The sequence below is a fragment of the Gobio gobio genome (assembly GCF_949357685.1).
Source record: "Gobio gobio genome assembly, chromosome: 20".
Taxonomy (NCBI): Eukaryota; Metazoa; Chordata; class Actinopteri; order Cypriniformes; family Gobionidae; genus Gobio; species Gobio gobio.
The window spans coordinates 46,745,360-46,768,975 of NC_137113.1; the positions used below are offsets into that span (position 1 = coordinate 46,745,360).

The following is a 23,616-nucleotide window of genomic DNA, read 5'->3' on the forward strand; positions in this document are numbered from 1 at the left end:
AGACACTCAAACACAGACACACTGACACACAGAGAAACACTCAAACACAGACACACTGACACACAGAGAAACACTCAAACACAGACACACAGACACTCAAACACAGACACACACAGAGAAACACTCAAACAGACACACAGACACTCAAACACAGACACACAGACACTCAAACACAGACACACACAGAGAAACACTCAAACAGACACACAGACACTCAAACACAGACACACAGACACTCAAACACAGACACACTCAAACACAGACACTCAAACACAGACACACTGACACTCAAACACAGACACACTCAAACACAGACACACTCAAACACAGACACTCAAACACAGACACACTGACACTCAAACACAGACACACTCAAACACAGACACACTCAAACACAGACACACTCAAAAACAGACACTCTCAAACACAGACACACTGACACACTCAAACACAGACACACTCAAACACAGACACACTCAAACACAGACACACTCAAACACAGACACACTCAAACACAGACACACTCAAACACAGACACACTCAAAAACAGACACACTCAAACACAGACACACTCAAACACAGACACACTCAAAAACAGACACACTCAAACACAGACACACTCAAACACAGACACACTCAAACACAGACACACTCAAACACAGACACACTCAAACACAGACACACTCAAACACAGACACTCTCAAACACAGACACACTGACACACTCAAACACTGACACACTCAAACACAGACACACTCAAACACAGACACACTCAAACACAGACACACTCAAACACAGACACACTCAAACACAGACACACTCAAACACAGACACACTCAAACACAGACACAAAGACACTCACAGACACACTCAAACACACACACACACACACACACAGAGAGAAACACTCAAACACAGACACACACACACACACACACACACAGAGAAACACTCAAACACAGACACACACACAGAAACACTCGAACACAGACACACTGACACACTGACACGCAAACACAGACACACACACACAGAGAGAAACACTCAAACACAGACACACTGACACTCAAACACAGACACACTCATACACAGACACACACACACACACACACACACACACACACAGATAAACACTCAAACACAGACACACTGACACTCAAACACAGACACACTCATACACAGACACACACACACACAAACACACACACACACACACACACAGAGAAACACTCAAACACAGACACACACACACACACACACACACACAGAAACACTCGAACACAGACACACTGACACACTGACACGCAAACACAGACACACACACACACACACAGAGAAACACTCAAACACAGACACACTGACACTCAAACACAGACACACTCATACACAGACACACACACACACACACACACACACACACACAGATAAACACTCAAACACAGACACACTCAAACACAGACACACTCAAACACAGACACACTCAAACACAGACACACTCAAACACAGACACACTCAAACACAGACACACTCAAACACAGACACAAAGACACTCACAGACACACTCAAACACACACACACACACACACAGAGAGAGAAACACTCAAACACAGACACACACACACACACACACACACAGAGAAACACTCAAACACAGACACACACACACACACACAGAAACACTCGAACACAGACACACTGACACACTGACACGCAAACACAGACACACACACACACAGAGAAACACTCAAACACAGACACACTGACACTCAAACACAGACACACTCATACACAGACACACACACACACACACACACACACACAGATAAACACTCAAACACAGACACACTCAAACACAGACACACTGACACTCAAACAGACACACACAGAGAAACACTCAAACAGACACAGACACTCAAACACAGACACACTCAAACACAGACACTCAAACACAGACACACTGACACTCAAACACAGACACACTCAAACACAGACACACTGACACACTCAAACACAGACACACTCAAACACAGACACACTCAAACACAGACACACTCAAACACAGACACACTCAAACACAGACACTCTCAAACACAGACACACTGACACACTCAAACACTGACACACTCAAACACAGACACACTCAAACACAGACACACTCCAACACAGACACACTCAAACACAGACACACTCAAACACAGACACACTCAAAAACAGACACACTCAAACACAGACACTCAAACACAGACACACTGACACACTCAAACACAGACACACTCAAACACAGACACACTCAAACACAGACACACTCAAACACAGACACTCTCAAACACAGACACACTGACACACTCAAACACTGACACACTCAAACACAGACACACTCAAACACAGACACACTCAAACACAGACACACTCCAACACAGACACACTCAAACACAGACACACTCAAACACAGACACACTCAAAAACAGACACACTCAAACAGACACACTCAAACACAGACACTCTCAAACACAGACACACTGACACACTCAAACACTGACACACTCAAACACAGACACACTCAAACACAGACACACTCAAACACAGACACACTCAAACACACTCAAACACAGACACACTCAAACACAGACACACTCAAACACAGACACACAGACACTCAAACAGACACACACACACACACACACACACACACAGAGAGAAACACTCAAACACAGACACACACACACACACACACACACACAGAGAGAAACACTCAAACACAGACACACACACACACACAGAAACACTCGAACACAGACACACTGACACACTGACACGCAAACACAGACACACACACACAGAGAAACACTCGAACACAGACACACTGACACACTGACACTCAAACACAGACACACTCATACACAGACACACACACACACACACAGATAAACACTCAAACACAGACACACAGACACTCAAACACAGACACACTCAAACACAGACACACTGACACTCAAACAGACACACACACACACACACACACACACACAGAGAAACACTCAAACACAGACACACACACACACACACACACATACACACACACACACACACACACACACACACACACACACACAGAGAGAGAAACACTCAAACACAGACACACACACACAGAGAAACACTCAAACACAGACACACACAGAGAAACACTCAAACACAGACACACTGACACTCAAACACAGACACACACAGAGAAACACTCAAACACAGACACACTGACACACAGACACTCAAACACAGACACACACAGAGAAACACTCAAACACAGACACACACAGAGAAACACTCAAACACAGACACACTGACACACAGACACTCAAACACAGACACACAGACACACTCAAACACAGACACACTCAAACACAGACACACTCAAACACAGACACACTCAAACACAGACACACTCAAACACAGACACACTCAAACACAGACACACTCAAACACAGACACACTGACACACTCAAACACAGACACACTGACACACTCAAACACAGACACACTCAAACACAGACACACTCAAACACAGACACACTCAAACACAGACACACTCAAACACAGACACACTCAAACACAGACACACTGACACACTCAAACACAGACACACTGACACACTCAAACACAGACACACAGACACACTCAAACACAGACACACTCAAACACAAACACAGACACACAGACACACTCAAACACAGACACACTCAAACACAAACACAGACACACTCAAACACAGACACACTCAAACACAGACACACTGACACACTCAAACACAGACACACTCAAACACAGACACACAGACGCACTCAAACACAGACACACTCAAACACAGACACACTGACACTCAAACAGACACACACACACACACACACACACACACACACACAGAGAGAAACACTCAAACACAGACACACACACACACACACACACACACAGAGAGAAACACTCAAACACAGACACACACACACACACAGAAACACTCGAACACAGACACACTGACACACTGACACGCAAACACAGACACACACACACAGAGAAACACTCGAACACAGACACACTGACACACTGACACTCAAACACAGACACACTCATACACAGACACACACACACACACACAGATAAACACTCAAACACAGACACACAGACACTCAAACACAGACACACTCAAACACAGACACACTGACACTCAAACAGACACACACACACACACACACACACAGAGAAACACTCAAACACAGACACACACACACACACACACATACACACACACACACACACACACACACACACACACACAGAGAGAGAAACACTCAAACACAGACACACACACACAGAGAAACACTCAAACACAGACACACACAGAGAAACACTCAAACACAGACACACTGACACTCAAACACAGACACACACAGAGAAACACTCAAACACAGACACACTGACACACAGACACTCAAACACAGACACACACAGAGAAACACTCAAACACAGACACACACAGAGAAACACTCAAACACAGACACACTGACACACAGACACTCAAACACAGACACACAGACACACTCAAACACAGACACACTCAAACACAGACACACTCAAACACAGACACACTCAAACACAGACACACTCAAACACAGACACACTCAAACACAGACACACTCAAACACAGACACACTGACACACTCAAACACAGACACACTGACACACTCAAACACAGACACACTCAAACACAGACACACTCAAACACAGACACACTCAAACACAGACACACTCAAACACAGACACACTGACACACTCAAACACAGACACACTGACACACTCAAACACAGACACACAGACACACTCAAACACAGACACACTCAAACACAAACACAGACACACAGACACACTCAAACACAGACACACTCAAACACAAACACAGACACACTCAAACACAGACACACTCAAACACAGACACACTGACACACTCAAACACAGACACACTCAAACACAGACACACAGACGCACTCAAACACAGGCACACTCAAACACAGACACACTGACACACTCAAACACAGACACACAGACACACTCAAACACAGACACACTCAAACACAAACACAGACACACTCAAACACAGACACACTCAAACACAGACACACTCAAACACAGACACACTGACACACTCAAACACAGACACACTCAAACACAGACACACAGACACACTCAAACACAGACACACTCAAACACAGACACACTCAAACACAGACACACTGACACACTCAAACACAGACACACTGACACACTCAAACACAGACACACAGACACACTCAAACACAGACACACTCAAACACAAACACAGACACACTCAAACACAGACACACTGACACACTCAAACACAGACACACTCAAACACAGACACACAGACACACTCAAACACAGAAACACTCAAACACAGACACTCTCAAACACAGACACACTGACACACTCAAACACTGACACACTCAAACACAGACACACTCAAACACAGACACACTCAAACACAGACACACTCAAACACAGACACACTCAAACACAGACACACTCAAACACAGACACACAGACACTCAGAGACACACTCAAACACACACACACACACACACACAGAGAGAGAAACACTCAAACACAGACACACACACACACACACACACACACACAGAGAAACACTCAAACACAGACACACACACACACACACAGAAACACTCGAACACAGACACACTGACACACTGACACGCAAACACAGACACACACACACAGAGAAACACTCAAACACAGACACACTCAAACACAGACACACTCAAACACAGACACACAGACACTCAAACAGACACACACACACACACACACACACACAGAGAGAAACACTCAAACACAGACACACACACACACACACACACACACACACAGAGAGAAACACTCAAACACAGACACACACACACAGAGAAACACTCGAACACAGACACACTGACACACTGACACGCAAACACAGACACACACACACAGAGAAACACTCGAACACAGACACACTGACACACTGACACTCAAACACAGACACACTCATACACAGACACACACACACACACACACACACACACACACACACACACACACACACACACACACACACACACACACACACACACAGATAAACACTCAAACACAGACACACAGACACTCAAACACAGACACACTCAAACACAGACACACTGACACTCAAACAGACACACACACACACACAGAGAAACACTCAAACACAGACACACACACACACACATACACACACACACACACACACACACACACACACACACACACACACACACACACACACACACAGAGAGAGAGAAACACTCAAACACAGACACACACACACAGAGAAACACTCAAACACAGACACACACAGAGAAACACTCAAACACAGACACACTGACACTCAAACACAGACACACACAGAGAAACACTCAAACACAGACACACTGACACACAGACACTCAAACACAGACACACACAGAGAAACACTCAAACACAGACACACACAGAGAAACACTCAAACACAGACACACTGACACACAGACACTCAAACACAGACACACTCAAACACAGACACACTCAAACACAGACACACTCAAACACAGACACACTCAAACACAGACACACTGACACACTCAAACACAGACACACTGACACACTCAAACACAGACACACTCAAACACAGACACACTCAAACACAGACACACTCAAACACAGACACACTCAAACACAGACACACTCAAACACAGACACACAGACACTCAAACACAGACACACAGACACTCAAACACAGACACACAGACACTCACAGACACACTCAAACACAGACACACTCAAACACAGACACACTGACACACAGACACTCAAACACAGACACACTCAAACACAGACACACTCAAACACAGACACACTCAAACACAGACACACTCAAACACAGACACACTGACACACTCAAACACAGACACACAGACACACTCAAACACAGACACACTCAAACACAGACACACTCAAACACAGACACACTCAAACACAGACACACTCAAACACAGACACACTCAAACACAGACACACTCAAACACAGACACACAGACACACTCAAACACAGACACACTCAAACACAGACACACTCAAACACAGACACACTCAAACACAGACACACTGACACACTCAAACACAGACACACTGACACACTCAAACACAGACACACAGACACACTCAAACACAGACACACTCAAACACAAACACAGACACACAGACACACTCAAACACAGACACACTCAAACACAAACACAGACACACTCAAACACAAACACAGACACACTCAAACACAAACACAGACACACTCAAACACAGACACACTGACACACTCAAACACAGACACACTCAAACACAGGCACACTCAAACACAGACACACTGACACACTCAAACACAGACACACAGACACACTCAAACACAGACACACTCAAACACAAACACAGACACACTCAAACACAGACACACTCAAACACAGACACACTCAAACACAGACACACTGACACACTCAAACACAGACACACTCAAACACAGACACACAGACACACTCAAACACAGACACACTGACACACTCAAACACAGACACACTCAAACACAGACACACTGACACACTCAAACACAGACACACTGACACACTCAAACACAGACACACAGACACACTCAAACACAGACACACTCAAACACAAACACAGACACACTCAAACACAGACACACTGACACACTCAAACACAGACACACTCAAACACAGACACACAGACACACTCAAACACAGGCACACTCAAACACAGACACACTGACACACTCAAACACAGGCACACAGACACACTCAAACACAGACACACAGACACACTCAAACACAGACACACAGACACACTCAAACACAGACACTCTCAAACACAGACACACTGACACACTCAAACACTGACACACTCAAACACAGACACACAGACACACTCAAACACACTCAAACACAGACACACTCAAACACAGACACACAGACACACTCAAACACAGACACACTCAAACACAGACACACTGACACACAGACACACTCAACAGACACACTCAACAGACACACTCAAACACAGACACACTCAAACACAGACACACTGACACACTCAAACACAGACACACTCAAACACAGACACACTCAAACACAGACACACTCAAACACAGACACACTCAAACACAGACACACTCAAACACAGACACACTCAAACACAGACACACTGACACACTCAAACACAGACACACTCAAACACAGACACACAGACACACTCAAACACAGACACACAGACACACTCAAACACAGACACACTCAAACACAGACACACTCAAACACAGACACACTCAAACACAGACACACTCAAACACAGACACACTCAAACACAGACACACTGACACACTCAAACACAGACACACTCAAACACAGACACACTCAAACAGACACACTGACACACTCAAACACAGACACACAGACACACTCAAACACAGACACACTCAAACACAGACACACTCAAACACAGACACACTCAAACAGACACACTGACACACTCAAACACAGACACACTCAAACACAGACACACAGACACACTCAAACAGACACACAGACACACTCAAACACAGACACACAGACACACTCAAACACAGACACACTCAAACACAGACACACTCAAACACACACTCAAACACAGACACACTCAAACACAGACACAGACACACTCAAACACAGACACACTCAAACACAGACACACTCAAACACAGACACACTCAAACACAGACACACTCAAACACAGACACACTGACACACTCAAACACAGACACACAGACACACTCAAACACAGACACACAGACACACTCAAACACAGACACACAGACACACTCAAACACAGACACACAGACACACTCAAACACAGACACACTCAAACACAGACATACTCAAACACAGACACACTCAAACACAGACACACTCAAACACAGACACACTCAAACACAGACACTCAAACACACACACACTCAAAAACAGACACACTCAAACACAGACACACTCAAACACAGACACACTCAAACACAGACACACTCAAACACAGACACACTCAAACACAGACACACTCAAACACAGACACACTCAAACACAGACACACTCAAACACAGACACACTCAAACACAGACACACTCAAACACAGACACACTCAAACACAGACACACTGACACACTCAAACACAGACACACTGACACACTCAAACACAGACACTCTCTCAAACACAGACACACTCACACACAGACACTCAAACACTCAAACACACACACACACACACACACACACACACACACAGAAACACAGAAACACAGACACTCCCTCACACACACACATTATTGTGTTTAATAAAAAATATAAGAATACTACTAATAATTGCATGAATATTTAAATCTGTTATTTTGAGCTAGTTTAAGAATTGATTTAGATTTTTTAAATTAACTGTAAGGGAACACTAATATTTATAATATTTTTAAAGCTATTACAATAATGACAATTTTGGTGAGTTTATAATGCGATACATTTCTCAATGCACAAATTGTTATTGCATTATTAGCTCACACAGAGCTAATAATGCACAGACACACTGACACACTCAAACACAGACACACTCAAACACAGACACACTCAAACACAGACACACTCAAACACAGACACACTCAAACACAGACACACTGACACACTCAAACACAGACACACTCAAACACAGACACACAGACACACTCAAACACAGACACACAGACACACTCAAACACAGACACACTCAAACACAGACACACAGACACACTCAAACACAGACACACAGACACACTCAAACACAGACACACTCAAACACAGACACACTCAAACACAGACACACTCAAACACAGACACACTCAAACACAGACACACTCAAACACAGACACACTGACACACTCAAACACAGACACACTCAAACACAGACACACTCAAACACAGACACACTCAAACAGACACACTGACACACTCAAACACAGACACACAGACACACTCAAACACAGACACACTCAAACACAGACACACTCAAACACAGACACACTCAAACAGACACACTGACACACTCAAACACAGACACACAGACACACTCAAACACAGACACACAGACACACTCAAACACAGACACACAGACACACTCAAACACAGACACACAGACACACTCAAACACAGACACACTCAAACACAGACACACTCAAACACACACTCAAACACAGACACACTCAAACACAGACACAGACACACTCAAACACAGACACACTCAAACACAGACACACTCAAACACAGACACACTCAAACACAGACACACTCAAACACAGACACACTCAAACACAGACACACTCAAACACAGACACACTCAAACACAGACACACTGACACACTCAAACACAGACACACAGACACACTCAAACACAGACACACAGACACACTCAAACACAGACACACTCAAACACAGACACACAGACACACTCAAACACAGACACACAGACACACTCAAACACAGACACACTCAAACACAGACACACTCAAACACAGACATACTCAAACACAGACACACTCAAACACAGACACACTCAAACACAGACACACTCAAACACAGACACACTCAAACACAGACACACTCAAACACAGACACACTGACACACAGACACTCAAACACACACACACTCAAAAACAGACACACTCAAACACAGACACACTCAAACACAGACACACTCAAACACAGACACACTCAAACACAGACACACTCAAACACAGACACACTCAAACACAGACACACTCAAACACAGACACACTCAAACACAGACACACTGACACACTCAAACACAGACACACTCAAACACAGACACTCTCTCAAACACAGACACACTCAAACACAGACACACTCAAACACAGACACTCTCTCAAACACAGACACACTCAAACACAGACACACTCACACACAGACACACTCACACACAGACACACTCACACACACACACACACACACACACACACACACAGAAACACAGAAACACAGACACTCCCTCACACACACACATTATTGTGTTTAATAAAAAATATAAGAATACTACTAATAATTGCATGAATATTTAAATCTGTTATTTTGAGCTAGTTTAAGAATTGATTTAGATTTTTTAAATTAACTGTAAGGGAACACTAATATTTATAATATTTTTAAAGCTATTACAATAATGACAATTTTGGTGAGTTTATAATGCGATACATTTCTCAATGCACAAATTGTTATTGCATTATTAGCTCAAGATTTTATTCCATTGAGAAAATGATTACATTATGAACATTTTATCACAATAATAATGTAATACTTATTACATTATGTGCAGTTATTACATTATGAGTTGCTACAAAGAGTTTTCTTCCAAATAGTGTCACACTGGAGCACTGGAGACTGATGGTTTAGTGGAGCTGGAGGAAGACGTCCGACTGTTTGCTGGTTCCTGCATTTCCTCGAACAGACTAGATCAACACTGAAACACTGCAAGACTCTGAGTGAGTGAAGCTTTTCCTCAAACAGTACACATGGATATTAATCAAACATCAGACGGAATCATATTTGAAAACTCATTCTAATGGAAACACAATCCATATCAGCTATAGAACACCGTCCTAATGATCGACATGCAAATCATTAGAGGTCAAACACACTCACAAGGTCATGGAGATGTTTGGAAAAATAAACTAATGCACACTCAAAAGATCCTGATTAATAAAGAAACTCCTCATGATTAATAATCGTACGTGTATATGAGATCGACGATGTCTCTTGCCCTCAACACCAGACCTGAAGGAATGAGAAGGGCAAGAGAGATAAAGGCAGGGCTCTGTCTAAACCATCTGAAACATCACAATATTAACAGGAACAAACAAAAACTAAGTTCAATTGTTCTGAAAATGGACACCATGTTGTCAAAGTTAGTATTGTGGCTTCACATGGTCAGTCACTTGCATGTGTTTTTATATTAACCCTCTGGGGTATGGTGGATCTCTAAAATATCAAGAGTGCAAAACAGACAAAAAAACTCACACACACACACACACACACACACACACACAAAAACACAATTAGCTTTAGGAATGGCACGCGTTCATTTGTATGTGTGCGTGTGTTTTTGTGTGTATAAGTGTGTGTGTGTGTGTGAGTTTTGCACTCTTGATGTTTTAGAGATTCACCCCTTCACTGTTGAGTCCTTTTTTTCTGCATCCTGGCTGATTTGTAGATTGTATGCACAAAAAAAATCTGTATTTTCATATTTTTGCCAATTTCCCATTCATTTCCTATGGGGGTCATTTTTGACCCGAAGGTCCTGAGTGTGACTTTTTTTTTACGACCACTTAGACTTTTCAAATCCTGTCCCCAATTGTTTTGGGTGTTCATATACCAAGTACCAATAAAGTCACCAAGTTTCGGACCATTCCGATGAAGCTACGATTTTAAAAAAAAAAATTATAAAACGCATGATCCACTATAGTGGTAAAAATGTGCTATTGCGTGATAAAAATGCTCAATGTGTCCACCAGATGGCACCGATCTCATTTAAAAAATTGCTTGACTAGGCTTGACTCTAAAATGAAATACAGCTTTAATAAAAATGATTAATCGCATCCAAAATAAAAGTTTGTGTTTACATAATATATGTGTGTGTACTCTGTTAATTATTATTTATATATAAATACACACACAAGCATGTATATATTTAAGAAAAAAAATATTATTTTTATATATAAAACATTTATATATATTATAGATTATATAAATGTATATACAGTATATACATGCAAATATTTCTTAAATATATACATGAATGTGTGTGTATTTATATATAAATAATAATTAACAGAGTACACACACATATATTATGTAAACACAAACTTTTATTTTGGATGCGATTAATCGCGATTAATCTTTTGACAGCCCTAATATATATATTTCTGCCAGAAAGACTCGGGAGAATAAATACTGTGACAATTATCCATTTATTAACAACCCAGCAAGCAATAAAGTATATTGGCATAGGCCCCGTCCGTAGCTCGCAATCTGAGGGTCCGGACTCTGCATATCCTGCCTGAAGACGAAGGCAGAGGCGCAGCCGACCCCCACGTGAGGTATGGAAGGGACCATCCTGGTGGTGGTGGGGTGGATGTAGGGAAGGATTTGACTTGGAGGTGGTGGGGAGGATGGCGGTGAATGGGAGCGTCAGCATCTGCGAACTCAGACATGAGTAAGTACCGATCTTTTATACCCAGGTATTTAGCATGTGATTGGATAGATAAAATTAAAGTGACATGACAATTAAGTCTTCCTGGCAGAACTTACGCTAAAGCTTCCATATATATGGGATGCCACAATTCTCAATATAATATTGAACCGTTCGGTACGGCATTCACGGTTCAAGTTTTTTTCGGTTTTGCATTGAATTAATTATTTTTCAACAAATTCTATCATTTTCCTCCATCCCAATACTGAACAACGTGACATACATTCACATCACACGTTAGTGGTGGAGTTATACTCACAGAACACTACAGTTATTCACAATCACCAAAGTTCATTATTTGCATGCGTTTTAAAGCCTTGCCGGCTCATTCGCGTGCGCGGTTTTAACATGCGCTTTTCCGAGCGCGCGCACTAAACGCCTGTCAAACACGTGATTACTGGACTAAGTAGTCTGCACTAATACTGTCAAATACACACAAGGTTACATTAACACAGTCGGTTATGTCTGAAGTGAAAGTAAAATCGCGTGTCTATTAGATGCACGCAGGTCTTAAATTGACAGCAGCGCAGCCTATAGTGAACACGCTGTCCTTAAAGGGACAGTTCACCTCTAAAATGATGTCATTATTTACTCACTCTAATATTGGTCAAAACCTGTATTCATTTCTCGATTACAGAATTTTCATTTTTGAATGAACTATCCCTTTAATGTTAATACAACAACAAAAGACAAAGAGAAAATCACTCGCTGCTCTTGACTGAAAAACTAATACAGTAGCTTTAATAAGAATCAGTGTATATTTTATAGTGAAGTCTATGTAGTGTTTTATTTTTACATTTATTCATTCAATTGCATACTTAAATGCTGTTGTGCAGCTCTGAGCTGCCAGTGTAAATCTTTATATATATTTATTTTATATTTTACAATAGCCTACACTAGGAATGTGTACAAGGTTTTTTTTTTTTTTAAGTCAAGTTTTAAGTTTAAGTAAGGGTTTTCAATTATTTTAAGTAAAATAAAGAAAGAGTATTGCAATAAAAAATTCTCAACCTCTTGCTGTTCCTGTTCGCCTAAGAATAAAATAACAAAAAACTGATGTGACAAGACATCAGAACCGAACCCATTTTTTATTATATTCAATGGGAAAAAATTGTCATAATTATTGCATAATTTTATGATTTAAAATTAATATTTATCTCAAAACACCAAAAAAGAAAAGAGAAAATATTATTGAACAAAACTATATTTCATTGATTTTACTCAAATCTTTTTTATCTTAATCCCGCCCTCTGGGTCATTTTTGAGCCGAAGGTCCTGAGTGTGACCCATAAATGAAGAACCTCACAGGGTTAACATTTGAACAAAATCAAGCTCAAATGGGGTTGTCACAATTACGTCAGTATAGGTCAGGGGAAGGCAAGTTCAGTCCTAGAGAGCTGATATCCTGCAGAGTTGGGGTTAGTTTTCACTAACTTTTTCACTTATTCAATTCAAACATATTCAATATTCAAACATATTATTTCACTTTATAATTTTTCACTTATTCAAAACACCAAAAGTGCAATGTTTGCAATTTTCGGCCGAATAATTTCGGTTGCCGAGCATTCGGTGCATCCCTAGCCATGTTAATACCGCCTCTCGATAGGCTATTGAATGATTTTTATCAATGTAATGCGACAGCACATCTGTTTCTCATATTCTCCTAATTTCTTGTACTGTTAAACATGGCAGGGCTCAACATTGAGCCTGTTCACGTGCTTGTCCTCCGGACATGTAAATCTGTCATTCAGAGTAAAAAATGTTTGTATGTTTTAAATATAATTTATTCTTAAGCAATATTCTCACCAGTGTTCAATCAGCTTTGACATATTTAAATCTGCATATCTGTGATATTTTCACCTTTTATAAAGGGCATTTTCCCCTAATCTTATTAAAGGTCCCATGGCATGGCATTTTTCTATTATTTTATAATGTTTCCTGAGGTGTACTTATATTGTTAGTATGATTTTTACATCATAAAATGTCATAATTTAGAAATAAAAGGCATTTTTTCTATACTGCTGTTTGCCCTGTGGCTGACTGCCCTGTTTCAAGAGGCGTGTCTGCTGTGAGACTTCAGTAAAAACGCCCACTGTTGTGATTGGCTGACATCTTTGCATTTGAAATGAGCGGAGGGGGCGTGGTTTAACGAGGTCTACGAGGCACGAGCTGCTGCCAGAGAGACGGATGGACCTGAGTTCACTTCTCATCAGTTCTCTCAGCATGTCTCAGTTCAGTGAACTGTTGTAGTTACAGCATATACTTCAGGTTATTAGTTTATTTCTAGTCGGAGGGACTGTCACTCATGTCAGAAAGTTAGTAACTTTAGTAAATGATGGATCAGCGCTGACTCGAGACACGAACCCTTTAGAACGATTCAGTCCGATTTGGTGAACTGGTTCGACCGGTTCACTAAAAAGAACCAGTTCAAAAGAAAGATTTGTTCGCAAACCGGACATCGTAGAGACAGAGAGATTGCTAACAAAGTTATTTATAGTAACTACTGATTTGTGAGAGCTGTGCTGCCAGCGTGAGTTTATTTTGTTTGTATCTGAGAGTTCTGAATAAACACGAGTCCCAGTCACACCGAGCCCATCTTCATCATTATTCTACCAACTTTGAAACACATGTAATGTACCATTACAGCTGTCAAGATGAACGAGTTACAAGTAAGTGTTGATTATAGCATTATTTTTAGATATTTTCCTATCATATGAAAAGCGTCAGTGACGCGCATTGAGTACACAGCGCAAACAAAGACACAACAGCAGTAATCGAATGTAATCCAGTTTATTGTGGGTCTAGGCTGGCTAGCCTAGCCGGATACCCTCACGCTTACCCTCCTTCTGCTTAATCTCGCGCCGCGTAAGGCGCCTCCGCTGTGGGCCAGATGCAGTACTGGGGGTCGGGGATGTTGAAGGCCGACCGGCTAGTGCAGCCCGAGCTTCGGCGTGCGTGAGGTTTATCTCTAAAGATCTGACTCTGCTGATGTTGAGCAGAAACGACTGTATGCACATTTTAGAACAGATAGACGCGACAAGGACGTACAAAACACTGACTCACAAGATAGAAAACACGAAAACACTGTTCTGTCTGGAGAGAGAGAAGCCGCAGCACGAATAATAAAGTTCTGTGTGAACTTGAATAATTAGCTACACATCAGAAATCACTGATCACAGATCAGGAGGAACTGAAAAAAGACTTCTGTTTTCATTTGTACATCCAAACACTGAGAAACTGCCAGCATTCACTCGTTCACAAGCCATGATCTCTCCAGGACAAATATTGCGCTCTCATGGGCGTGCCAAATTCTATGGGTGGAGGAAAGGGAGGTAACCGTTCCTGTTATGACATCATAACAGGAAAATTCGAGATCAGCTTGTCTGGGCTGTCATTTTCTCAAAGGCAGAGAAAGACAACCAGAACTCGGTTTACACCCATCAACATTTCTATCCACTTGGGGACAATATTCAGGCTAGGGGAACTCATATTAATGTTGAAAAACCTCATAAAATGAAAATGTCATGCCATGGGACCTTTAAATATAGGCAATGCTTCAGCTTTCAGTTTATATTCTTAAATTTCATCTATAAATTAGAATAAGACACTATAGGGCTGTTACCGATCAAATTAAATAATTTACACTGTATTAAATAATGTTATGAGATTGTTTAAAATATTTTTTGAATATACAAGTAAGAAATGTTGGAAAGAAGGTTTAAACATGAAACTAAACCGCCAATAGGTGCAGCAGGTGACCGTCTTAATGAGCGAGTCATTGAGTCGATGCGTTCAAATGGCTGATTCGTTCAAGAATGGGGCAGTCGTATACGAATAGGTCATTGAATCTTCGATTGAACCGATTCATTCAAACACTGAATCATTCAGTTGCTGTAAGACGTGTGGTTCTGCTGTGATCTTTGTTTGGAACTATTTTCGCTGCTGAAATAGATCAAAAACACTCAATATTGCATCTAAAATGTAAGTGACTTGATGTTAATTAATTTTATGGAACTGTCATATGAAATCAGTTTCATGTTCAGTCGTGATGGTATTCAGGAAAACAGCACTCGCTCGTGTGAAGTTGTTTAAAGGGGTCATGAACTGGCTTTTTTTAATTTGTTATACTGTTGTCTGAGGTCAACTTATGACGTCTGCGTGGTTTTTACATTCAGAAACATCATCATGAATAAGTAATAGGCTATTTTCTCTGAAGAAACGGTCGGTTTTGATGGGCGTGCCGCACTGAAGACTTGGAAGTAAACGCCCACGGCTATGATTGGATAAGATTTGCATAGTTAATGAGCTTCAGCTCCTCTCAGTACATGTGGGAATCGTCGGGGGAAACGCTCAGAGGGCTCATCAAACAAACACATGATTCATATTCTCATCCACCCGCGATTGATTGGAATGTTATTTTTGTATTGGCCGGCCCGATGTGAATATAACAGCGAACCGTACACACACACACGCTTAGTCGGCCCGATCAGTGAATAACTGCGACCCGTACACACACACACACACACACACACACATGCGTGCACAAGAAAGGGATGTTATTTAAGTATTACTTGGTCGGCCAAGTGAATACAACCGTGAACCGTACACACACACACACGCTTGGTCGGCCCGATCAGTGAATATAACTGCGAACCGTACACACACACACACACACACACACACACACACACACACACACACACACACACACACACACTTGGTCGGCCCGATCAGTGAATATAACTGCGAACCATACACACACACACGCTTGGTCGGCCCGATCAGTGAATATAACCGCGAACCGTACACACACACACACACACACACACACACACTTGGTCGGCCCGATCAGTGAATATAACTGCGAACCGTACACACACGCTTGGTCGGCCCGATCAGTGAATATAACTGCGAACCGTACACACACACACACACACACACACTTGGTCGGCCCGATCAGTGAATATAACTGCGAACCGTACACACACACACACACACACACACACACACTTGGTCGGCCCGATCAGTGAATATAACTGCGAACCGTACACACACACACGCTTGGTCGGCCCGATCAGTGAATATAACTGCGAACCGTACACACACACACACACACACACACACACACACTTGGTCGGCCCGATCAGTGAATATAACTGCGAACCGTACACACACACACACACACACTTGGTCGGCCCGATCAGTGAATATAACTGCGAACCGTACACACACACACACACACACACTTGGTCGGCCCGATCAGTGAATATAACTGCGAACCGTACACACACACACACACACACACACACACACACACACACACACACACACACACACACACACACACTTGGTCGGCCCGATCAGTGAATATAACTGCGAACCGTACACACACACACACACACACACGCTTGGTCGGCCCGATCAGTGAATATAACTGCGAACCGTACACACACACACACACACACACACTTGGTCGGCCCGATCAGTGAATATAACTGCGAACCGTACACACACACACACACACACACATGCTTGGTCGGCCCGATCAGTGAATATAACTGCGAACCGTACACACACACGCACTTTGCGAGCCCTGGCGTTACAAGTCCGAGTCTGATGTCTTTCTTTGACTAACAAGGAAGTTTTCAGCTCTGAAACTTACAGGATATTCTTATATCACGATGAACTTTTATATATCAAAGGCTCAAAAAGGGAAAGTTGATTTCTCAGTTCATCACCCCTTTAACTGTATCATATGTTATAAATATTAAAACTCCACGTTTAAATTTTTTTTTTAGCAGTGTCAACTGAGTTTCTCTGTGTGAGCGACGCTCATTTGTTTTATTTATTTATTTTATTTAATTTGTTTATTTGTCAGGGACAATGTACAAAATACATTAATCTTAAGAAAAGATGTTTTGTACCAGAGTTAGCTAATGCTAGTTTCCATCTGCAGTCCCCGGGCAGGTGCACACAATATTAAAACATTACATTACAAATAACTTTCAGTAGCACTAACAAATACATGTAATATCAAAAAAAAAAAAAAAAAACATCACAACCTAAAATATATAGGCTACTGTTGTGATTTCTCCTCGAGAGCGTCAACAGCGCAACCTTGTTACCGTCAGTTCATTATACATTATATATTATTATCCACTATCGATCGCCATTTACACTAAATTAATGCAGATTTATCCTTGAATTTTGGTGATTCCCTAGTTCCTAGTCCTTTGTTTTTGCCGTTTTAATCAGCTTGTCCGGTCGGGCAAGTAAAATTCTCTTTCACTTGTCCCTTCAAAAAATCCACTTGTCCCGGACAAGTGTTAATGTCGAGCCCTGCATGGTATCACATAGATGAATACGCATATGCAAATGATATGCAGATGAGGATATGCATAGTAAAACTAGGCATTGTGAGCTCCATATATGGTCATTTCTGGGAAGAGATGGGGTGGAGCCGCATGCATCTTCCTCTGACTGGGCTTTATTAGAGGAATTGCGCGCAGGTTCTTGCGTTTTTGTACTTTTGAGCGCACGCAAAATCTAGCTTGTGTGTGTACGCACACTTCTAGGAAGAAATCTACGGAAAGTTTTATAAATGAGGCCCCAGTTTTCAGAACTGTAATGTTACTGAAGGAACTCTAGAATAGAAACATTAAAATACGGAATGTACCCGAAGTCAGCCATACACAACATCAACATGCAACTGTTCATTTATGTCTCTACAATGAATCAAATAAAACTCATGTCACATTTCTGGAAGCAATACACCCTTAAAATCACAATTTAGTAGTAGCGTATCACACCCATTCAACCCCAATAATGAGGAAAAATGCATGAAAATACCAAAGAGTGGAAGTGCTATCAGACCGCCAGCAGGTGGAGACACACACACACACACACACACACACACACACACACACACACACACACACACACACACACACACACACACACACACACACACACACAGGTGTCGCTCAGACTGCACCGCAGACACTGACCACCAGAGGCCGCCAGAGACCAGCAGAACTCAAGAGCTCAGGCAATCAGGCTGATCCACTGACCCGCTCCTCAACTCTAACACTTCTTGAGTCTCTCTGATCAGTGAGTGAGACAGGAAGAAACAGCCTCTCTGATTACACCAATCAAATGATTGATGCAGTTGCTGCCAGCCAATCACTGGGCTCTATTTACGCTCTCTCATTTCAGACACAGAACCTGGTAGATCTGAACTAAAGCAGAAAGATCTTTTTCCTGCTCCAGTCCTGCAGTGGAGTTAGACATTGAGTTAGATATTGAGTTAGATATTGAGTTAGATATCGCAGATGAACATCTTCAACTTTCTCTAGGTATCAAATGTATAAATGTTGGTTTGTGAGAACAGAAGGAAACAAATGATTTCCACGATGTGATCTTGTACTGTCTAACAGCAATATAAACATCTATCTATCTATCTATCTATCTATCTATCTATCTATCTATCTATCTATCTATCTATCTATCTATCTATCTATCTATCTATCTATCCATCCATCCTTCGATCCATCCATCCATCACCCATCCCTCCATCCTTCTATCCATCTATCCATCCATCCATAAATGTATCCATCTATCTATCTATCTATCTATCTATCCATCCATCCATCCATCCATCCATCCATCCATCCATCCATCCATCCATCCATCCATCTATCTATCTATAAATGTATCCATCTATCATCTATCCATCTATCTATCCATCCATCCTTCTATCCATCCATCCTTCTATCCATCTATCTATCTATCCACCCATCCATCCATCCATAAATGTATCTCTCTGTCTGTCTGTCTGTCTGTCTATTTATCTATCCATCCATCATCCATCCATCCATCTGCCTATATATCCATCCATCCTTCTATCTATCCATCCATCCGCCTATTTATCTATCCATCTGCCTATCTATCCATCTATCCATCTATCCATCTATCTATCTATCTATCCATCTATCCATCTATCTATCTATCTATCTATCTATCTATCTATCTATCTATCTATCTATCCATCCTTCTATCCATCTATAAATGTGTCCATCTATCATCCATCTATATATTTATCTATCCATCCGTCTATCTGTCCTTCTCTATTTAAAAAGAAGAAAAAAATGAGTAAATTACCTTACCTAACAAGAAAAGGTTGCAGCTATTTATTTATTTTTGTTCGTTTGTTTGTTTTGTAAACATAATTTGATTAAAAATTATTTAGATTTAAGTCAATGAGCTGATCTGGAGAAACACGTGATGGAAGTTTTAACTCAAAGTTACTGATATCTAGCGCTAAGAACACGACATCATTACACAAATACATGTTAAATATAAATCTTAATAGAAGCAGTGCAAAAAGAGATTTATCACATGACACAGTGGAAGAGTTATCAGTGCAGGTGCATCGCATCACTTCACACACACACACACAGTTTGTTTCATCTGATGTGAAGAATCAAGTGAAGGATATGCGTTCAGCTCGAGCTCCAGCAGTTCAGAAGAGTTTGAGGACAGAGCTCTTACCTTGACTGAGCGCGATCTCCTTCATTCAGATCAAGTCCAGTGATAGTCCACTAATATTCCCCCAGTGTCCTGACGCGCGCATCTCCTTCACATTCACCTCCAGAAAGGAGCGAGCGTTCAAGCGGCGCGCGTTACAATCATCCCTGAGTGTTATTTATGTGTTTAAAACACTAAAGACACTCAATATAAACCTCGAAACGCATTTCGACAAGAGCAACTCTGTCGTGGAAGTGGAAGGTAAGCATAAATCCATATTTCCCTGAAGATAAAGAGAGCTCCGCTGCGCGCAAAGTCAGAAGTTCAAGCTTCTGAAAGTTCCCAAACTCAACAAGTGCGCCCTTCATTCCACAGGCGCTCACACGCGCTCGGACTCCGAGCAGCACCGCTGCATCATGGGATTTGTAGTTTCGTAGGATATTATGCTATTTAAAGGGTTAGTTCACCCAAAAATGAAAATTCTGTCATTAATTACTCACCCTCATGTCGTTGGACACCCGTAAGACCTCCGTTCATATTCGGAACACAAATGAAGATATTTTAGTTGAAAGCTGATGGCTGAGAAAGGCTTCACACAGGCCTCCATTGGCATTCAGTACATTGACACTTCCAAGATCCATGAAAGGCACTTAAAACGTCGTTACAAAGTCTATCTCACCACAGTGGCTCTACAATAATCATACAATGCGACGACAATAGTTTTTGTGCGCAAAAAAAAATCAAAATAACACCTTTATCCAACTTGTTCTCAACTTCCGTGTGTGCCTCCACGACGCATGCGCGAGAATATGACGTAGCGCCGGTGTTCGGGAATCGATGAAATACACACTTAAGCCCCATTTTGAGCACTACGCCGAGACCTAAAGCACGATCAATGTAGAATTCAACAGCTTAGACACGCGCGTCTTCCTCTGCTCGTAAACAAATCGCTTCTGGGTCATATGTCCGAACGCCGGATCTGCGTCATATTCTCGCGCATGCGTCGTGGAGGCACACACGGAAGTCGAGAACAAGTTGGATAAAGGTGTTATTTTGATTTTTTTTTGCGCACAAAAACTATTGTCGTCGCATTGTATGATTATTGTAGAGCCACTGTGGTGAGATAGACTTTGTAACGACGTTTTAAGTGCCTTTCATGGATCTTGGAAGTGTCAATGTACTGAATGCCAATGGAGGCCTGTGTGAAGCCTTTCTCAGCATCAGCTTTCAACTAAAATATCTTCATTTGTGTTCCGAATATGAACGGAGGTCTTACGGGTGTCCAACGACATGAGGGTGAGTAATTAATGACAGAATTTTCATTTTTGGGTGAACTAACCCTTTAACAACATCTAATGAGGGCTATAGCTATCTTATGGAAAAGTTTTAAGTTTCCATTAGTATTAAGTTTCCATTTTAAAGCCTATATTACGAGTATTTTTAACTTATTTCATTTTAGTTCATTCAAATAATATTTCTTAAAGAGATAGTTCACCCAAAAATAAAAATTAGCCCATCATTTACTCACCTCACCCCCAAGTCATCCTAGGTGTATATGACATTCTTCTTTCAGACGAATAAAATCTGAGTTATATTACAAAAGTCCAGGCTAATCCAAGCTTTAGAATTTGATTCATAGTTGCTCTGTTTTTG

The 23,616-nt window shown here is 41.6% G+C and overlaps 1 long non-coding RNA gene across 1 annotated transcript in view; it reads right to left on the reverse strand.

The window, feature by feature from the left end:
• The window catches only part of LOC307117028, a 177,943-nt gene extending 155,589 nt beyond the window's left edge, over window positions 1–22,354 (reverse strand). Inside the window, exon 1 of the long non-coding RNA XR_013815401.1 lies at window positions 21,988–22,354. This is a non-coding gene — a long non-coding RNA (uncharacterized lncRNA). The remainder of the gene's footprint in view (window positions 1–21,987) is intronic.
• Between the last annotated feature and the right edge of the window lie 1,262 nt (window positions 22,355–23,616).